Source organism: Gossypium hirsutum, chromosome A12 (genome assembly GCF_007990345.1).
Source record: "Gossypium hirsutum isolate 1008001.06 chromosome A12, Gossypium_hirsutum_v2.1, whole genome shotgun sequence".
NCBI classification, from domain to species: Eukaryota; Viridiplantae; Streptophyta; class Magnoliopsida; order Malvales; family Malvaceae; genus Gossypium; species Gossypium hirsutum.
Window position 1 is genome coordinate 93,196,582 of NC_053435.1, and position 19,500 is coordinate 93,216,081.

The window sequence follows — 19,500 nt, forward strand, 5'->3', positions numbered from 1 at the left end:
CAAAAAAAAGAAATAAAAACTAAGGCTGAGAAAGAGAAATAGAGGACGTGCAAAAGGAAAGTTAATTTTATATTCATATGATATAATTAATTAAAGAGGAAGAGGTTGACCTTTTAGGTTTAAATTGGCACTCAACAATGGCAGCCATTTTCTTTGTTAGGACTTACCTTTCAACCAAAAACAATGAATAAGTCGATTGAATTTATCCCAATAACAACATGACTCAATGTCTCAAGCAAGCAGCAAATTCAATGTTAGGATATTAAGCCTAGTCATGTTTCAAGTTGTGCTTTAAGATTAAAAGACATTTCAACAAAAAATTGGTTTAAATAAAAATTAATTCTATTAAAAATTATTTTCAACCTTCACTTTAAAGTTAAAAGCATGTGATAAAAATTTTAATATTGCTAACAATTCTTTGAATTTATGTGATTGTTTTAAGTAAAATAAAATATTATTAATATTGAAATACAAATTTAAGTACAAATTAAAGAATAAAGGTCAAATCTTAAATTTAAACATAAAATTAAAATTAAAATTTAATCATTTTTATATAATTAAAAGTAGAGGGACCAGAATTAAAATTTATCTATTATTGTTAAAAACGTTAAAAAAAAATAGCAGCAATGACAGGTCTCAAAGAAGGCCTTTCTTTTATATATGGTAGTAATATTTTTATACAATTTTATGTACATCCTATAAACAATAAAGGGAAGGGATCCACTTAAGTTGCATTTGGTTTAGTATGATGGAAAGTAATCACTTTTCTAATAATTTAATTAGTTGGAAAGTAATTTCAATATTTGGTATATCAAATTTTATTTACTTTTCATTGAGAGTTATTTTTTCATGAACATGATAATGTGATTTTTATGATAGAGGATGAAAAAAATTGAAAAGTTAAAATAATATTAAGATAAAATTAACCTTATTCTATATTAATTTAGGGTATTAGTCTATTAATAAATGTGGTAAAAGAGGAAGAAGCTATTACCTTCTTCTTTTGCCTTACTAGTTGAATTTTTCTATTATTTCAACGAATTTTTCGCAAGTATTATATATACATAATTTTTTTAATTTATTAAAAAAAATTTATACCTGCATGATTTTGTATGTGCATTATTATAATTTGAAACAATTTTACTTTCAATTAATATTATAAATAAAATTTTTAAAAAATATCAATTAAAATTTATTATTAAATATTTAATTCAAATATTTGTTAAGAATAAAATTTATTATATAAATTAAGCGTATTGGCTTGGGTTAGTTGTGCCTTGCTTTCATTTTGTTTTGTGTTTTTAATGAATATGTTTTTATCTTGACATTATTAAGAAATTACGCTACATTACATAATGGAATTTCTTTTTAGTTTTAACAACTTTTTAATCATTAGATTAAAATTAATTTATGGTTGAGATTAAAAGTTAGATTAGACTTTTCAATCTTTCCTTTTTCTTTTATTTTTGTTAAAGAAGAAAAGATTGTATCTTTCAAGGTAAAACATTAAAACTTTTCATTTTCTTTCTGGCAAAGACAAACTTTCCTTATTTAAAATTTCCCTTTTTCATTCCATTAAAATAGATGAAAGACTGGTACAAAAAGATCAGACATAATTAAGAAGGAATTTACAAGTTCAAATTTATTTGCAAATAAATTCATTCATTGGTTTCATCTAGCTTATTATCCAATTTCTAATAATTTGGTTTGAGAGGTAAAACTTTTAAACAAGTTACAAACTAAAATAATCTTCTCATAAGCAGTTTCTCAATTTATTGCAGATATCAAGAGTAATATACACCAATGCAAGTAATGCCATTTTGACATTAACTTCAAATGCCACACTTTTGCTTTGGAAATGATCTCAGTGGGAAGGTTACAATCCAATTAATACTTGGAAATGACTTTGTTGAAACGTTAAATGTTTTGCAAATGGCAACCAAGAAGTTGGTCATGAGAGATAAAGGGCAACACACTTGAAGAGGGTGTGCCTTGTTTTGCTTTTTCAATATAAATATCAAATAAAAAGGCAATAACAATTTGAGTAAAGCTCTTTCTCATCGTCTGTCAAACAAGAGCTTGTCTTGTTGAGAAACAAATTCAATAGAGAAGGACATTTTAAGAGGCTTGCTGATGGTAGGGAGATACAATTAGGGAGGCTTGTTGATATATATTAGTTTCTATCCTTGAAGGCTTATCTAATCTTTTGTTGTTGATTGTTTTGTACGAGTCAAACCAGAAAAATAAATTAAGGAAAGTTTGTATGTTCCAACAAAAATTTTAATGTTTTAGCTTAATTGAAAATAAGAAAGAAAGGAAAGTGTTTTTAACTTTTTAATCTTAGCCATAAATTGGTAATATAGATTATACAATTTTATGTCCTATAAAGAATAAATATATAACATTGTAAGGGAATAAATATATTTTTATTAAATATACAATTTAAACTTAAAATAGTAGATAGAAAAGACTCCAAATTAATCAAAATATAATTCAAATTTTATACAATTCCACTTTAATTTTTTATAATTTAAAAATAGTGATTCTTCTCATGCATGTGAAGCTACCTCAATTTGTTTTTTAGACATAACCCCTTCTTTAATAACTTGAAGTGCATTCTGTAGGATTGTCCAAATTCACAGAACTGAGGAGAAAAGTTGAGATATATGCACACTTGAAATCTTTTCTCCAACGTGATAAAATCCATTGAGTCCATATTTCACTAATACCATTACAATGGAGAAGTGATAATGCATGTCTGCACAAATGGCCGTTGAAATTGAACATATTACATACGCAATGCACTTTTGTTTCTGCACAGTTATAAAAAACTTCAATTTTGGCTACTTTGTTCATGTCACCCCATGAGTGTGCTTTCACCAAAAAGGTTTTGATTCATCCATTGTTGCACACTTCTCTTGTAATAAAGCATGAAAACATTTCCTCCACTTCTACTTGAAATTCCTTAAAGGTAGCAGCAATATACAATTTGGACATCTCATTCTCATAACAACATTTGTTTTTATCATTGGTTCTACATGCCTGGAATCAAAATCTGCTCTTGCCTCTTTTTGATGCTTATCCTGGAGTGCTAACTTGTGTTGACTAACAAAATCACTCAAAGTTGTCTATCTATGCACATAACCATCAAGAAACCACTCATGCTCTCACTTTTTTGTGCGGTGGACATACCAGCAAAAATACCTTTCAAATATACAGACACCCACTTTTGTCGCAATTCATAAAATGTTTGGAGAACCTGAAGCATTTTCAAATTCATTTATTCTAAAAGAATCATAAATTGTTGGGTGTCAAAACCATTAAAAATAATTCCTATAAAATAACTCTAAATAGTAGTAAAGAGTGGTAGTAGGGTCGAGTCCACAGGGATTAGATGTTATAATCAACTTCCACATTTAAATTTTAAACAGAATGTTTGTCGTGTTGAAAGCCGTGACAAAAGTCGTGCCTACTACTCCAAATGGACCTGCACAAAAATAAACAAATAAATCAGGAGGTTTTGAAAATGTTTAGAAAGAAATAATTGAATCAGTATAAATAAACAATTAATTAATATTAGAAATAAATTTAAATCAGGAAATAAATTCAGATTTTTGTAAACAGAGATAATAAGCCTTAGCCCTAGACTCGGTGGACTCCGGATTTCTGAATCGATCTTTGAAAATTAATTTTCTCCTCCAAACAATAAGCTGGTTATAGCAGTTAAAAATGTAATAACAGCCAATTCTTCCTCTCATAGCTGGTCTCAGTACGACCTGCAAACTAACCCTTACCGATTATCTAACTGAGATACACATGCTCCCGATTCAAGATTCCGGCAGCCTTACGCTCTGAAGAACTCAAGTCAAATTAACAGCCTCAACCGCATGGGTCGTTTAAACCCAATCACTTCTTCCTTGATTTGTTCTCAGAGATCTAAATACAGTACGACCGACTCGTTTCTCCAACTGTCAGCAAACACGAGTCCAACCCAACGTGCACTTTTTGACTTGAAATCGAGTTAACTTTAAGGGATGAGTTGTCAATCCCGATACTTAGAAAAAATGTGAATACCGATTGAAAGGATTTTTAGCACGAATGCGTATCTCACGATTCCTGATCGGAAAGAACATCGGCTTGAAGCTAAGATAGAATTTAGTGAAACATGGATTTATTCATGCTTGTAGGTTATGGAAGGTGATTGGATTTGTATGAAAGATGGTGGAAATTGGGAAAGAAAAGGACTTGGAAGGCAATTAAACAAATTTTGAAAAAAAACAAAAATTGGAAACAAAGCAATAGAATGTTACGCACTAATTCAATTTCAAATTGGAATCAAAATGTGAAATTAAGTGGGTCTTTCCTAAGTACATTAAAGCCCTATTTATACACATGATATTTACTAATTTTGGCTTTAACCACTTCAACATATAATTAAAATTAAATAAAAAATAAAATAAAATAAGATTTTTTTCTATTTTTGGCTTTTACAAAGTCAAAAGAATTTCAATGAGTCATTGTCTTTTTTTCACATTTTTTGATTCGGCCTCATTTCATTGATTATGTTTCAATTCGGTCCTTTTCTGTTCGTTTTTTACTCTTAGCATCCTAATTGCTTCCCTAACAAGATTAAAATATAAAAATACTAATTAAGAAGGGACCAATTCAAAAATTAACCAAATTAAACACAAAAAGTCATGCAAATTAACATGATATCAAATCCCCTTACTTAGCTCATGCTTGTCCTTATTATAAGCCACATCTCATAACTATAAATAACAAATCAATATAAGCCAATACATTTGGCTAATCACAACAATATTCATCATAAAAAAACTAAGTTCCTATACATGCCACTCACCTGAAAACATTTAACATACACATGTCAATACTCCAAGGGTAATGACTTGATAGTGTGATGCTGCCTCCGACTATCTCCAACCCCGAGCTAACCTGACAAAACTAAAAGAAATGGAAAGGAGTGAGTAAGCTTTACGCTTAGCAAGCTCATGTGAAAATAATAAGCAATGTGATAACATGTTATTTTCAAATTCTTTCTATTTATTCAAATTCCAGCTAAGCTATTTTCTTGAGTCACAGTCATTAAATTTTTTATATCTGGAGTTACGAGACTCCAAATCAAAATCCGTTAATTTTCCCAGAAACTAGACTCATATCCCTACCCACCATAAAATTTTTAGAATTTTTGGTCTAGCCAATAAGTACAGTTTATTATTTAAACTCTCCCCTGTTTCGCTGTCTGATAGCTTCGACCTCTATCTACTAAAAATCAAATATCTCATAATATGAAACTCGGATAATGTTCCCGTCTCTTTCTTCTGAAAGTAGGCTCATTAAGGATTTCAGTCATATGATTCCTAACTTTAATTATTTTTGTACAATTTCTAGTGATTTTCCAAAGTTGAGACAGGGGAGTCCGAGATTACTCTGACCATGTTTCACAAAAATTCCAATATCTCATCATATGAGATTCCTTTACTTACACCTTTTCCTTTATCAGAAACTAAACTCGATAAGATTTAATTCCATATTTTATTTAGCTTCTAACTCAATTTCCATTATTTTTAGTGGATTTTCAAATTCAAGCCACTACTATTGTCCTAATCTGTCTTAGTGCAACATAATGATAACCATCACAAGTTTGTCATAGAAATTATTTTCATAAATATCACTCATTCATTTGCACTCTTACCACAAGTCCATTTCATTTCACATGTCAAACACATACTCATGGGTTTCGAGTACGTACCTGTGCTATCTCTTAGTACAACCACTCATTGAAATAGGACAATCATATGCATCATACTAGTATCAACTAAGCATAGATGAGTTTATCATGTCATTTTTCTTTATATCACTATGTACGTCATTACCGCTGAATTATTGAATTTCTGATGAACCTTTCCTTTTCCAGTTGTACACTTGAGGTGTACATTCCTTTCCAAGTGGTACACAAAAAGTATACCTTTCCTTTATATATAGTATGCACAAAGTGTACCTTTCCTTTTCATATGGTATACACAAAGTATACCTTTCCTTTTCATATGGTATACACAAAGTATACATTTCCTTTTCAAGTGTACACACAAAGTGTACATAACCTTTTCAAGTGTACACATATAATGTACCTTTCCTTTTCAAATTGTACCATTTGGGTACACAAATCCTTTTCAAGTATTACCCTTTCGGGTTACATTCTTTTTCATAATGAGATCAAAAGATTATACCTTTCGGAACAACCTTTCCTGCAACATATGCAGGATCTCATATACACGGTAATCATCTGTCCAATCAGAAATCAATATTCAAACGAATTCATGTAATATTTCATCATTTACATGTAAATAACAAATCAAGATTCATTTATTACATGTACATACCAATTAAAAATCATAATACACAATATTCAACAATCAATTCAACACATTTACATGCTTAATTTAGTTATACGAACTTACTCGTTTCTTTTAAAATATCATATTCCATCAAATTTCTATTAACATCAAATTCAATACAATTATAACAAGATATATTTCATGTATAACAATAATAACATGAATAATAGCTTTATTAAATCACGCGAACTTACCTCGGATCCAGAAACGGCAATTTACCATTTTAGTCCATAACCTTGTATTTACCCGATTTAAGCCCGAATCTTGATTTCCTTGATCTATGATATCACATTTAGCCTACTGAGTAGTCACATTATTCATATGGGTCTAAAAATCATACTTTTAGAAATTTTCATTTTGACCCCTAAGCTTTCACATATTTGCACTTTTGCCTCAATGCTTGTAAAATGATTTTTATTCAATTTCCTTACATTTTAAGTCTAGATGAATCATTTTCATAACTATGGAAGCCTAAAATTCCCACTAAATCACCCTTTTATGACCAATTTTACAACTTTTACAAAACAGTCATTTCAGACGCTTTCATCGAAAACTGCTTAGTAAAAGTCGTTTATTTAACACCCAACACTCATTTTATACCATTAGACATCAAAATACAAGCATTTTACTCATGGGTAAATTTTAAAACATAAACCCTAGCTCAAATAAATGGTAGAAATAGGTAAATCGAGTTACCGGGACTTAAAAAATATAAAGAACATTAAAAATGGGGCTCGAGATCACTTACGAATGAGCTTGGAAAGCTTGAACAAAACCCTAGCCATGATGGTCTTCAAAATTTCGGCCATGGCATGAAAATGAAGAAGATGACATCTTTTTTTCATATTATTTTGGCTTTATTAGCCAAATTACTAAAATACCTTTAATGAAAAACAATTTAAAACATACCTAACCATGTCCATTTTTGTCCACAAGTTAATTAATGGTCTAATTACCACATAAGGACTCCCAATTTAAAATTTCATGACAATTGGACGCCTCTAACATGTAGAACTCAACTTTTGCACTCTTTACAATTTAGTCTTTTTTACTAAATTGAGTGCCCAAACGTCAAAATTTTCGAACGAAATTTTCATGAAATCATTCTGTGAAATCGTAGACCATAAAAATATAATAAAAATGAAATTTTATTCATTGGATTTGTGATCCCGAAACCACTGTTCCAACTAGGCCCAAAATCGGGATGTTACAGGTGAAGTCCACTAAACCTGTGGCTGAGTCTAGCAAAGGAAAGGCCATTGAAAATGCTCAAAATCAGTCAAGAGATATAAAGTGCTTTAAGTGTCTAGGAAGAGGTCACATCGCGAGCCAATGCCCAAATCAGAGTGCAATGGTGGTTCGAGCCAATGGCAACATTGAATTGGAGGAGGAGAATGAAAAGGTTGAAAATGAACCCGAAACACCTAGCAACGACGAAGAAGAGTTAGAGTACGCGGTGGAAGGTGAAATGTTTGTGGTGAAAAGAAGCCTAAGCACTGGAAGTGAACCGCAACGCGAAAACCTATTCCATACCCGTTGTCACGTTCAAGGGAAAGTATGTAGTTTGGTTATTGATGAAGGTAGCTGTACAAACGTAGCAAGCACGCTCATGGTGGAGAAGCTTGCCTTGCCAGCTACCAAACACCCGAGCCCTTACAAGCTATAATGGCTCAATGAATGTGTCGAATTAAAGGTTACCAAACAAACTCTTGTTCAGTACTCAATTGGAAAGTATCATGATGAAGTCCTATGTGATGTGGTGCCTATGCATGCGAGACATTTACTACTTGGAAAACCATGGCAGTTTGACTGGAGAGTCAAACACGACGGTTTTATTTAATCAATATACTTTTAAACACCATATCAAAAACATCACATTGACGTCTCTCTCGCCAAAACAAGTTTTTGAGGACCAGCAACATTTGAAACAAACCATGCAGCAAATGAGAGAAAAAGAAGAAAACAAAAATGAAAAAGAAAGGAAAAAAGAAACATTAAGAGAAAAGAAATCGAGTTGTGAGGAAAGCAAACACATTGGAAAAGAAAAAGTAAAAGTAAATAAAAGAAAACTGAGTGAGAACAAGAAAAAGTGTTTTGATTGACCATTGTCTACATGTTTCTTCATCATTTCAGGTTGATTCAAGTCTCCGAGGAGAGAAGATTTGAGTTGATCGAAAAAGGTAAAAACCGATCTTTGTTTTCCTATTCCTACAGGTAAACAATGAATGACTTTGGAAAATCTTAAGACATCTCTGTTTTATTCAAATAATGATGAAGACTCTATTGATGCTTTGGTTTTTGAAAAATATTATAATCCTGATGTGATTGATTGTTCTTCTCTGATTAGTAATGAAATGTTTGTTTTAAACGAAGATTACAAAAATATTACTAATACAAACTGTGATGTTGATCAGCATACAAGTAAGGTTGTAAAAATCGGCCTTGGCACACTTTGAATGTGCAAGATGAAAAACCATATAAACTTTTCTCTTTGACTGATGTGTTGAAAAGATGTGGATGAGGATTGTTAAGTATGATTGTTTGTAAACATACATGATTAATTATCTTTTGAACCAATTGAGTTCACTTGTTTGTAATAATGGCATATCGAAACTGTTTGATAATTTGAGGTATGCATGCTTTGACCAAATTGGACTATGGGTTCATGATCGATTGAATAAATATTCCATGTATTATGGATGCAATTTGAGATGAATTCCTTTGTATTTCCTACTGTCAAATATGGAGAGTCAATTTGAGAAGGAAAAACCTAACCTTCACTTTACATTCGACAAACAACCATCTGCTCATGCTTCCAATAGGATTGGCCCATTCCTAGCTTGTCTTGTCTTTAAACCTTTATTCTTTCATGATGATAAAATTTTTAATAGTCAAACGTTGGTTCTTAATCAAATTTCTGCTAGCTCTTATATCTCTAGCTTTAAAGTGATCCAAACGCTCGACTTGAGGACAAGTCACTTTGAAGAAGGGAGGAATGATGTAAGCACGCTCGAGAGTTCGACGAATTCAAGCCAAGACCCCATCGAGTTTTCTAAAGGCTTAATGACTCGAGCTCAAGCTAGGCAATTTCAAGAAGCTGTTTTAACTTGATTTGCTCAACTTTGGAATAAAACGAGCTCCATGTTAAAGGAGAAGTTCGGGCCAGCTCATTAAAGGCTCCTTGCATTTTAATGCAAGTTTATCTCAGCTTATCACTAGCTCCCCGAGCTCCATCTAGCTCAAATCAGCTCACGTGAGCTTAATTCAGCTCGTTTGAGCTCGATTTAGTTTCTTTCTAGTTCATTTCTTTCATCATTTTAATAAATTAAGTGTTAGTTTCATTTTAATTAAATTGATACAGCTCAAGACCGAATTCCCTAGCTTAATTTAGCTCATTAAATATTTTCACTTGTTTTTGAGCTAGTCAAATTTAATATACTAGCTAGTCCATAATTAAGTGTTCTAATTTTTCCTAGTATGTTATTTAATTTGTCTAGATGATGTTTTGATTATGTTCAGCCGAATCTATCATTGGATTAATGTGTTCATATGCTATGTAGGTTTAGTCGAATGTGAGAGGAGCATTAAATGATGTTCATGCACGGCTTGGTTCAAAGTATGCTAGGATGCATGTATGGTCGAATTCAAGAATGGTGGCTGATTCATTGGCTTCCCCAAGGTGTCCATTCAGCCAAAAGTCACTTACATATTTAATTTCCCAAGTTTGACCAACCACCTCCCCAAAGCACCTTCAAGTCGTTCACATTTGGTGTTCACACCTTAGTGAACAATCGGCTAGTCATGTTCACACACAAGGGACTTCTCAAGCTCCTTGTTCACATATCAAATGGCTGTTGAAGACCCTCATTAAGGCACACACCTTTTCGGCCAAACACCATAACATGAATGCCTTATTAAAGCCCCTAGCTGAACCTAGACATGGCTAATGGTCTCTTGTGCATCCATCTTCACCCAAGTCACTTTCCTTCATCAAGAAGCTGTCTTTTGGTGCTCCATTCAGTCGATTAGATTATTAATGAATATTTTCTAGATTATTCCAGCACATTCATAACTAAATTACTTAGCTTTTAAGCTTGTTCATTTTGTCCGTTCAGCTATCTCTTGTAAGCTATGAATAGTTTGCTCATTTCATGTATTAGGGACTTTTGCCATTTTATTGAATGAACTTTTATTCTTGTGAGGTTTCTTCCTCTCTATTTCACGTGAGTCTTGAGTGACTTATCTAGCGTGCTAGTGGCATCAACCCGAACTCCTTTGTTTGAACTTATCACCAACCTTTTGGTGTGGTGTTCACTTATCCTTCTACCAAACCATCTTTCCACATTAAACAATATAAGAACTGGTTGACACTCTTTATAGCGTTGAATCACTCTTGACGTTTCGCTATCCATTTCCATCATCTAACTTTATCTATATTAATATCTTCAAACCGAGCCCATTCCCAATAACTCTCATCCTTTATTTCTTTATAACTGAACCTATAGTATCCATATCTAGCCTATCTTTGAACCTCCTTGAAAACTTCTACTTAAACTTAACCCAATACACCCATTGCTCAAACCGAACGATACTTTCTCGACGATGATTGGGAAACTAAGATCAACTTGACTCATTCAACTGAGCCGGATCACATCAATATGTGAACAGAATATTTGTCGTGTCGAAAGTCGTGACAAAAGTCGTGCCCACTACTCCAAACAGACCTACACAAAAATAAACAAATAAATCAGGGGGTTTTGAAAATGTTTAGAAAGTAAATAATCGAATCAGTATAAATAAACAATTAATTAATATTGGAAATAAATTTAAATTAGGAACTAAATTCAGATTTTTGTAAACAGAGATAATAAGCCTTAGCCCTAGACTCGGTGGATTCCTGATTTCTGAATCGATCCTTGAAAATCAATTTTCTCCTCCAAATAATAAGCTGGTTATAGTAGTTAAGAATGTCCTAATAGCCAATTATTCCTCTCGTAGCTGGTCCCGGTATGACCTGCAAACCAACCCTTTCTAATTATCTAACTGAGATACACATATCCCTGATTCAAGATTCTGGCAGCCTTGCACTCTGAAGAACCCAACTCGAATTAACGGTCCCAACCGCGTGGATTGTTAAACCCGATCACTTTTTCCTTGATTTGTTCTCGAAGATTTGAATACAATACGGCCCACTTGTTTCTCCAATTTTCAGCAAACACTATTCCAAACCAACGTGCACTTTTTAACTTGAAATCGAGTTAACTTTGATACTTAGGAAAAATGTGAATACCGATTGAAAGGATTTTTAGCACGAATACGTATCTCACGATTCCTGATCAGAATGAACACCGGCTTAAAGCTAAGATGGAATTTAGTGAAACATGGATTTAATCATGCTTGTAGGTTATGGAAAGTGATTGGATTTGTATGAAAGATGGAGGAAATTGGGGAAAAAAAAGGACTTTGAAGGCAATCAAATGAATTTAAAAAAAAAAACAAGAATTAGAAACAAAGAAACAGAATGTTACGCACCAATTCAATTTCAAATTGAAATCAAAATGTGAAATTAAGTGTGTCTTTCCTAAGTACATTAAAGCCCTATTTATACAGATGGTATTTACTAATTTTTCTTTAACCACTTCAACATATAATTAAAATTAAATAAAAATAAAATAAAATAAGATTTTTTTCTATTTTTGGCTTTTACAAAGTCAAAAGAATTTTGATGAGTGCCAAATTTTTTAATTCGGCCTCATTTCATTAGTTGTGTTTCAATTTGGTCCTTTTATGCTCGTTTTTTACTTTTAGCATCCCTGACAAGATTGAAACATAAAAACACTAATTAAGCAGGGATCGGTTCAAAAACTAACCAAATTAAACACAAAAAGTCATGCAAATTAACATGTTATCAGCATCTGATGCCAATTTCATTGACTCATATTGAAGATGTCCGCTCAATTTTTGGGGAAGCTTGTTCTATGATATGATTTAGGAAAAACCTCAATAATTGCATTTTCAATCACTTTGCATTGATCAGTATTGATAACAGAAGGATAAGAACTTGACGTACAATCAAGCCATGTCTTGAACAACCAAATAAATTATTTTTGTTGTTTCATTTACAAGTAGCCCATAACCTAATAATATAGATTGCTTTGCTCTAACAAATAGGGTAAAATGGCAAAAGGCATGTTATATTTATTTGTCAAGTAAGTTGTATAAAAAGTCACCACATCTCCAAAGTATTTGTTGAAATGATAATCAGCATATTATGATGAATAGAACTATATTCAATAATTTGTTAACATCTACTGCTATCTTTTTATATACAAGATAAAAGAAAAAAACCTCCCTAACCTCTTAATTGGTTTCTATTACAAGTTACTAATTAATTCTTTACACTCCCTCTCAAGTTTTTGAGTTATAAATATTTCAAACTCCCAACTTGGATACAAGATATTCATGTTGTTGTACACCCAAACCTTTGGTCATGATATCTACTACTTGCTCTTTTGTTGTAACATGCTTAGTGTAGAGCAACCCACTTTGAGTTTTCTCTCTTATGAAGTGACAATCAATTTCTATATGTTTGGTTCTTTCTTGAAACACCGGGTTTGTGGCTATTTGCAACACTGCTTTACTATCACAATATAATATTGCTGATTCTTGACATTTGACCACTAACTCTTCAAGCAACCATTTAACCATACCAACTCAGCCACTGTTGTTGCCATACTCCAATACTTGGCTTCGATAGATGAACGTGAAATTGTGTTTTGTTTTTTTTCATAAGATTAACAAGTCACCCAATTTGATACAAAAACTAAATATTGATCTCCTCGTCATTGGACAAGATGCTCAATTCGAGTCACAATAAGCATTTAGATGCAAATCACCTTCAGCTGGAAAAAAACAACCCACACCCTGGCTCAGTTTTTATGTATTTCATAACTTGCATGGCTGCTTCATAATGTGAGTACTTGAGATGTTAGATAAATTGACTAAGGTGTTGTCCTACAAATTTGATATCCGGCCTAGTGTGTGTTAAATAGAGTAAATGTTCGATCATCATTTGATACATAGTGACATCTTCAAGGATTCTGTCATCAGCAACAGCTGAAACTTGCTCATCAAGTTCCAATGTTGTATGCTTTCAATTTTGCTCCAAAGGAGTAGCCACACTATTCATCTCACCTAAACCAGTATCAGAAATAAGTTCTAGCACAAATTTTTGCTGATTCAAAACAATTCCTACCTTCGATCTCATCATCTATGCAAAGAAAATATTTTAGATTCCTCAAGTCCTTCATCTTGAAGTTCTAATGTAAAATCATTTTAAGCTCCTCTATTAATACACTATCGTTTCTTGTTATTAGTAAATCATTAACATAAATCATAATTATCACCAACCTATCTTCTTTCCACTTTGTAAACAATGAATAGTCATATTTGCTCTGACTAAATCCATTACTGAGAAGAGTTGTTGTGAGCTTAATATTCCACTACCAAGAAGTTTGCTTTAAAACTTAGAAGGACTTTCTCAATCGACAAACATGATTCTCCCCCTGAATGCGAAATCTTGGTGGAAGAGTCATATGCACCTTCTCATGAACATCCATTTGCAAAAAAGCATTATACGCACCCATTTGGAAGATGGGCCAATCAAACCTAACCGCAAGAGCAATAACAACCAGAACAATAACTTGTTTAACAACCAAAGAAAAAGTCTTATGGTAATCAACTCCCGGCTGCTAAGTAAACCCTTGACCAACCACCCTTGCCTTGAAACGCTCTACTGACCCATTCGAATTAAACTTAACTTTGTATTTCAACTTACAACCAATCAAGATCTTGCTAAGGGGCAATGAAACCACTTCCCATATGGCGTTAACTTCCAATGCTTGAATCTTTTGCTCCATGGCATCCACCCATCGCTTGTCTTGAACAGCCTCCTGGTAACTCTTAGGTTCAATAACATGAGAAAGAGAAGTAGTGGAGTGTTGAGAATGAAAAGGTAGATGAGAATAAGAGAGCTTTGGAAACTAACCATGTATAGATAGAGCAAGTGATGAGGATTGAGAAGTGCAAACAAAGTCTTTCATTCATTGAAGCTATCAAAGAGATTGGAAAGTGCTATGCAAGGGTTGAAGATTAAACTCAGATGAAGGTTCGATGGTCTGAAAGGTAAAAGAAATGGATTGAGAAGGATTGGAACTTTCATAGGAAAAATTAGGGGAAGAAATAGGTTGTATGGGAATATGGGATAATAGGATGGTGGGGTTGAAAAAGGTAAGGAAGAGGAGACATGTGGAAAAGTTTACTCATGTGAAGAAGAATCAAGTGACACATCGGTTTATTAACTAATGGGAGTGGGTAGCTTATCATGTGGATCAATAATGTCGGATAAAAAATCAATGAAAAAAATAGTTTCAATAGTGGGAAACAAATGAGAGGTGCTATGTTTTTTTGTTGAAAAGGAAAAAAATCATGAAATATTACATCTCGATTAACAAAAAATTATTTATTTTCAATATTAAAATGTATGTAACCTTTTTGAACAGTCGAATAGCCATAAAACAAAAGGAATAGAACAAGATTGAAATTTTCCGGTAAGATGAAGATTTTTTGCATAAGCAAGACACCCAAAAATCTGAAAATGATGTAAATCAGGAGGTTGATTGTATAATAGCTCATATGGTGTTTTCCAATTAATAACGATAAAAGGTAAGTGATTTAAAATATAACAAGCAGTGAGAACACATTCCTCCCGAAAATTATTAGGAATATGATATTGAAATTTAAGTGCACGAGCAATTTCTAACAGATGTCGATGCTTGTGTTTAGTCACGCCATTTTGTTAAGGTGTGTGAACAAAAGAAATCTGATGAATGATACCTAAGAATGAAAAAAAAAATACATTCGATAGCAAAAAATTCACTGCCATTGTCACTTCTTAGAATTTTAATATCTTTGGAAAATTATGTTTTGATCATGATAACAAATTGTTTTAAAACAACAATGGCATCACTTTTTAACTTGAGAAGATACACCCAAGTAGAACAAGATTAATCACCAACAATGGTAAGAAAATAATGATGACCCACATGTATAGGAAATTTATAAGCCCCCCAAGATCAATATGAACTAAAGAAAAAGTGCATTCGTACATGTTTGACTTAAAGGAAAAAGTAAACGAGTTTGTTTTGCAAGAGGGACAAACTTGAAAATGAGCAATATATCCATTGTCCAAAGAATTACAATGCAAAGTAAGCAATTTATTCAATTTTGAAAACAAGGTTTGCCCAAAACGAGCATGCCAAAAAAATGTATTATCTCGAGTAAACAATAAAAAAGTAGGTTGAGGAGAAACACAACTATCCTTGCTTGGCAATGGAGAGTGGGTAGGTATTAGGAAATAAAGACCATGATGCTCCTTACCAATCCCCTTCACCGCTCCATTACAAAGGTCCTCCACAAGACAAAAATGAGGATAAAATGATATAGAACAATTATGGTCACGTGTTAACTGAGATATAGAAAGAAGGTTAAAATGAAAGTCTGGTACATAAAAGACATTAAAGAGAGTAAAGTTGGGTGAGAGGGTAATAAAACCAATATAGGCAATAGAAATGGATCTACCATTCGACAATTGAACAATCGATGAACTAGAGTCACAAGGAACCAAAGATTTTGAACAATGGATGTTCGATGTCATATGATTGGTGGCTCCAAAGTCCAAGATCCAACATTTAGTAAACGTGTGTAAGAGATTACCTACCATATGTGCAGCAGCTCCAAGTGGCAGAAATAAGTCCATGCTATTTCCAAGAAGAGTTAAAATTTTCTAGTATTATTCTTGTGTCAAAAATGGAGTTGGTCGAGGAGAAACAGTGGTAAAATTCTCTCGACCCATAGCATTATTTGCAGTAGAGGAGAAAATTGACTTGAGTTTGGTGAATTTAAAGTCCAGTGGATATCCAATTAAGTGATAACAATTCTCTCATTTGTGGCCCTTAACTTTACAATGATCACAAGTGCCTTGAAACTTCTTCTTGCTCGAACCTTGACCATTAAAGGAATATAACGCCATAGGTTCACTTGAGACAAAAATGAAAGAATGCATTTGTTGGCTTTCTTCTTAAAGAAGCATTGTGTATGATTGGTTTAGGGAAAGCAATGGTTGTATGAGTAAAATTTGACTACGGGTTGCTATATAGGACTCGTTTAAACCCATCAAAAATTGAAATAAACGTTGTTGCTGTACATGAACAAGATTCTTGTGTGTGAAATGGCACAATCACAAGTTGAAAATAGAACCAATGCATCATACTCATCCCAAAGAAGTTTTAACTTGCTGAAATAAATCGAGATTGATGCAATACCTTGCGAAAGTTGAAAATAGAACCAAGGTCGGTCTTATTTTTGGCTAATAGAGTAATATGCATCAGCCAACTCCACATTGTAATTTTCAATTTCGATTAGCTGGTGTGAAACCAACAAAGTCCTCGGAGTGTCAAAAGGATGAATAGAAAAAGGATAGTGAAAGTCAACTATCTCAGGAACTGCCATTAAAACCTAAAACCAAAAGCAAATAAAAGAAACAAAACAAGAAAAGAAGCGAACCAAGAACAAAAAACTAAAAATCAAGAAGATGATGAATATCCAAAAATTTGAAACTAAAAACCTGAATCGGATACCATGTTGAAATGATAATCAAAAGATTATGATGGATAGAACTATTGTCAATAATTTTTTAACATTTAATGTTATCTTTTTATATACAAGAGAAAAGAAAAAACACTTCCCTAACCTCCTAACTGATTTCAATTGTAACGCCTCTAACCCACATCCGTCATCAGAATAGGTTTTTTGAGCATTTCCGATCAAACAGACATAATTTCAGTGCATTTCATATCATATAATATTCAAGTCAAAACCAATCAAGCTAATACACATTGTCCCTTATTCGAGCCCTCGAGGCTCAAATTACGTGTTAGAAACAAGTCGGGACAATTCAGAAACTAAGAGAATTTTTCAAAAAATAATAAAAATTTTCAAAGCTGTAGGGTTCACACTCCCATGTGGTTAGGCCGTGTGTCTAACACAGTCCAGTCACACGCATATGTGTCTGGCCTTGTGAACTCAAAATGGACCTTTAACAACAAGTTTACCATTTCCAGCAAGCTTGCACACTAAGCAACTCAAAAACCATTCGTTTAACCAATTCAAAACACAATCGAACATAGCCAAAACATGTCAAAACAATCATCCTAGGTGCTTAACCTATGTACCCTCAATGGTACGACAATTATATCATCAAAACATATCATCAAAGTACTATTCAAATCCAAATTTCAAACATACCAAATTCAATCAAAATTTTCCTAAATTATGAACACTTATGCATTAATTTAACATACCATATTAAGGCTTCAAACACAAGCACATGCTTATAAATATATGCCAACAAACATTAAACTTATAATCTCATTTACATTCAATCCACAAAACGATTAATATTTAGACACCCTAGGTACATCCCGACAAAAAAAAGAAAAACATAACCACGTTTGATTTCGGGACCGTTGTTGGACATTGAATCGACGATCAAAATTTAGTACCTAACCTACGCACAGTAAACAAAATTGTACATTGAGTATAAACTCAGTGGTATTTCTATAATCCGAATATTAAAGGCAAGATAATTTAATATATATTTAATCACAAAATAACATTAATCATTCAATTAATCAATTTATCAATACATCGTTTATAACATATTCAATTCTCATTTCTTGCTGTTTCAAATCTCATACTTGCTATTCAAATAGCTTTTCACATTCAATGTTTTCCAATACCAATCATAGTATCATTTCATTTAGTCACCCCTATTAACACGATTCGGACTATGACGGATACATGGATCCAACCAAAATACACCAGTTTGGTACCTAGTACTTCATCGAATAATTTGAATTAATAATTTGACACCCAGTGTCTCATCGGCTAAACCGAAGTAAATTGGCACCCAGTGCCTCATCGAATTAATCCGAAGTAATAGATTGACACCCAGAATCTCATCAACTCTAAGTCAAAGAAATCCCTGAACTCTTCTAATCCTATGGCATGCCATCTATATCTGACTCAGCCCATACAGTTAATAGGGTTTAATTTCACTTTCCAATAATAATATCCAATATCATATTTGCACAATATTACATTTACACATATATATTCATAATTTCAATTCAATCAATATAAATTCAATAATTTCATCATATACCAAATCAATCTATTTCAATTGCAAAACAAAAATATTTTCACCTCAACACTTACAATATACATTAAATAAAAATTACAACATTTAATAACTAGCTTCGGACTATAAAAATACAAACCAGAAATTCCAAGCTATTTCTCGTCGACTTTATCTTTCCCCTTTTTAGTCGAGAGTTCCGGTATGAAGTTAGCTACAGAATTAAAACAATTAAAATTTATCAATATAATACAATTTAAATTTCATATTGAATATTTCAACTTTTTACTCAACATTTGTCCAAAATCCAATTTAGTCCTTAAACCGAGACTAACTTTTATTCTTCACATTTAATTCTTTATTTTCATGCAAATTCCACTTTAGACTAAATTCAACTCCCTATTTTCACATAAATTCCTAAATTTCAAAATTTTCACAATTTAGTCCTTATTACTCAAAATTTACAATTTATTCTACAATTCAATACTTTTTCATTTCTAACTTAAAAATCTATCAATTTAATCCCTAATACTCAAATTATTCAACATAGTCAACATTTAAAAACTCAATAATTTCTAAAATTTCAAATAGATCGGGTAGTATTTAATATCGGGATTCTAAAAAAACATAAAAATTACAAGAAAAGTGACTAAATTGACTAACCAATTGAACTTGGAACCTTGAAACCCTACTTTCTCCTTTCTTTCTTTCCTTTCTTTTCTCCCTGTTTCGTTTTTTGCTTTGTTCTTTCTATTCTTTTTCTTTTCTTTATTTATTTCATTTACTTATTTATTTTATTATATTTAATTTATTATTAAATATTAAGTA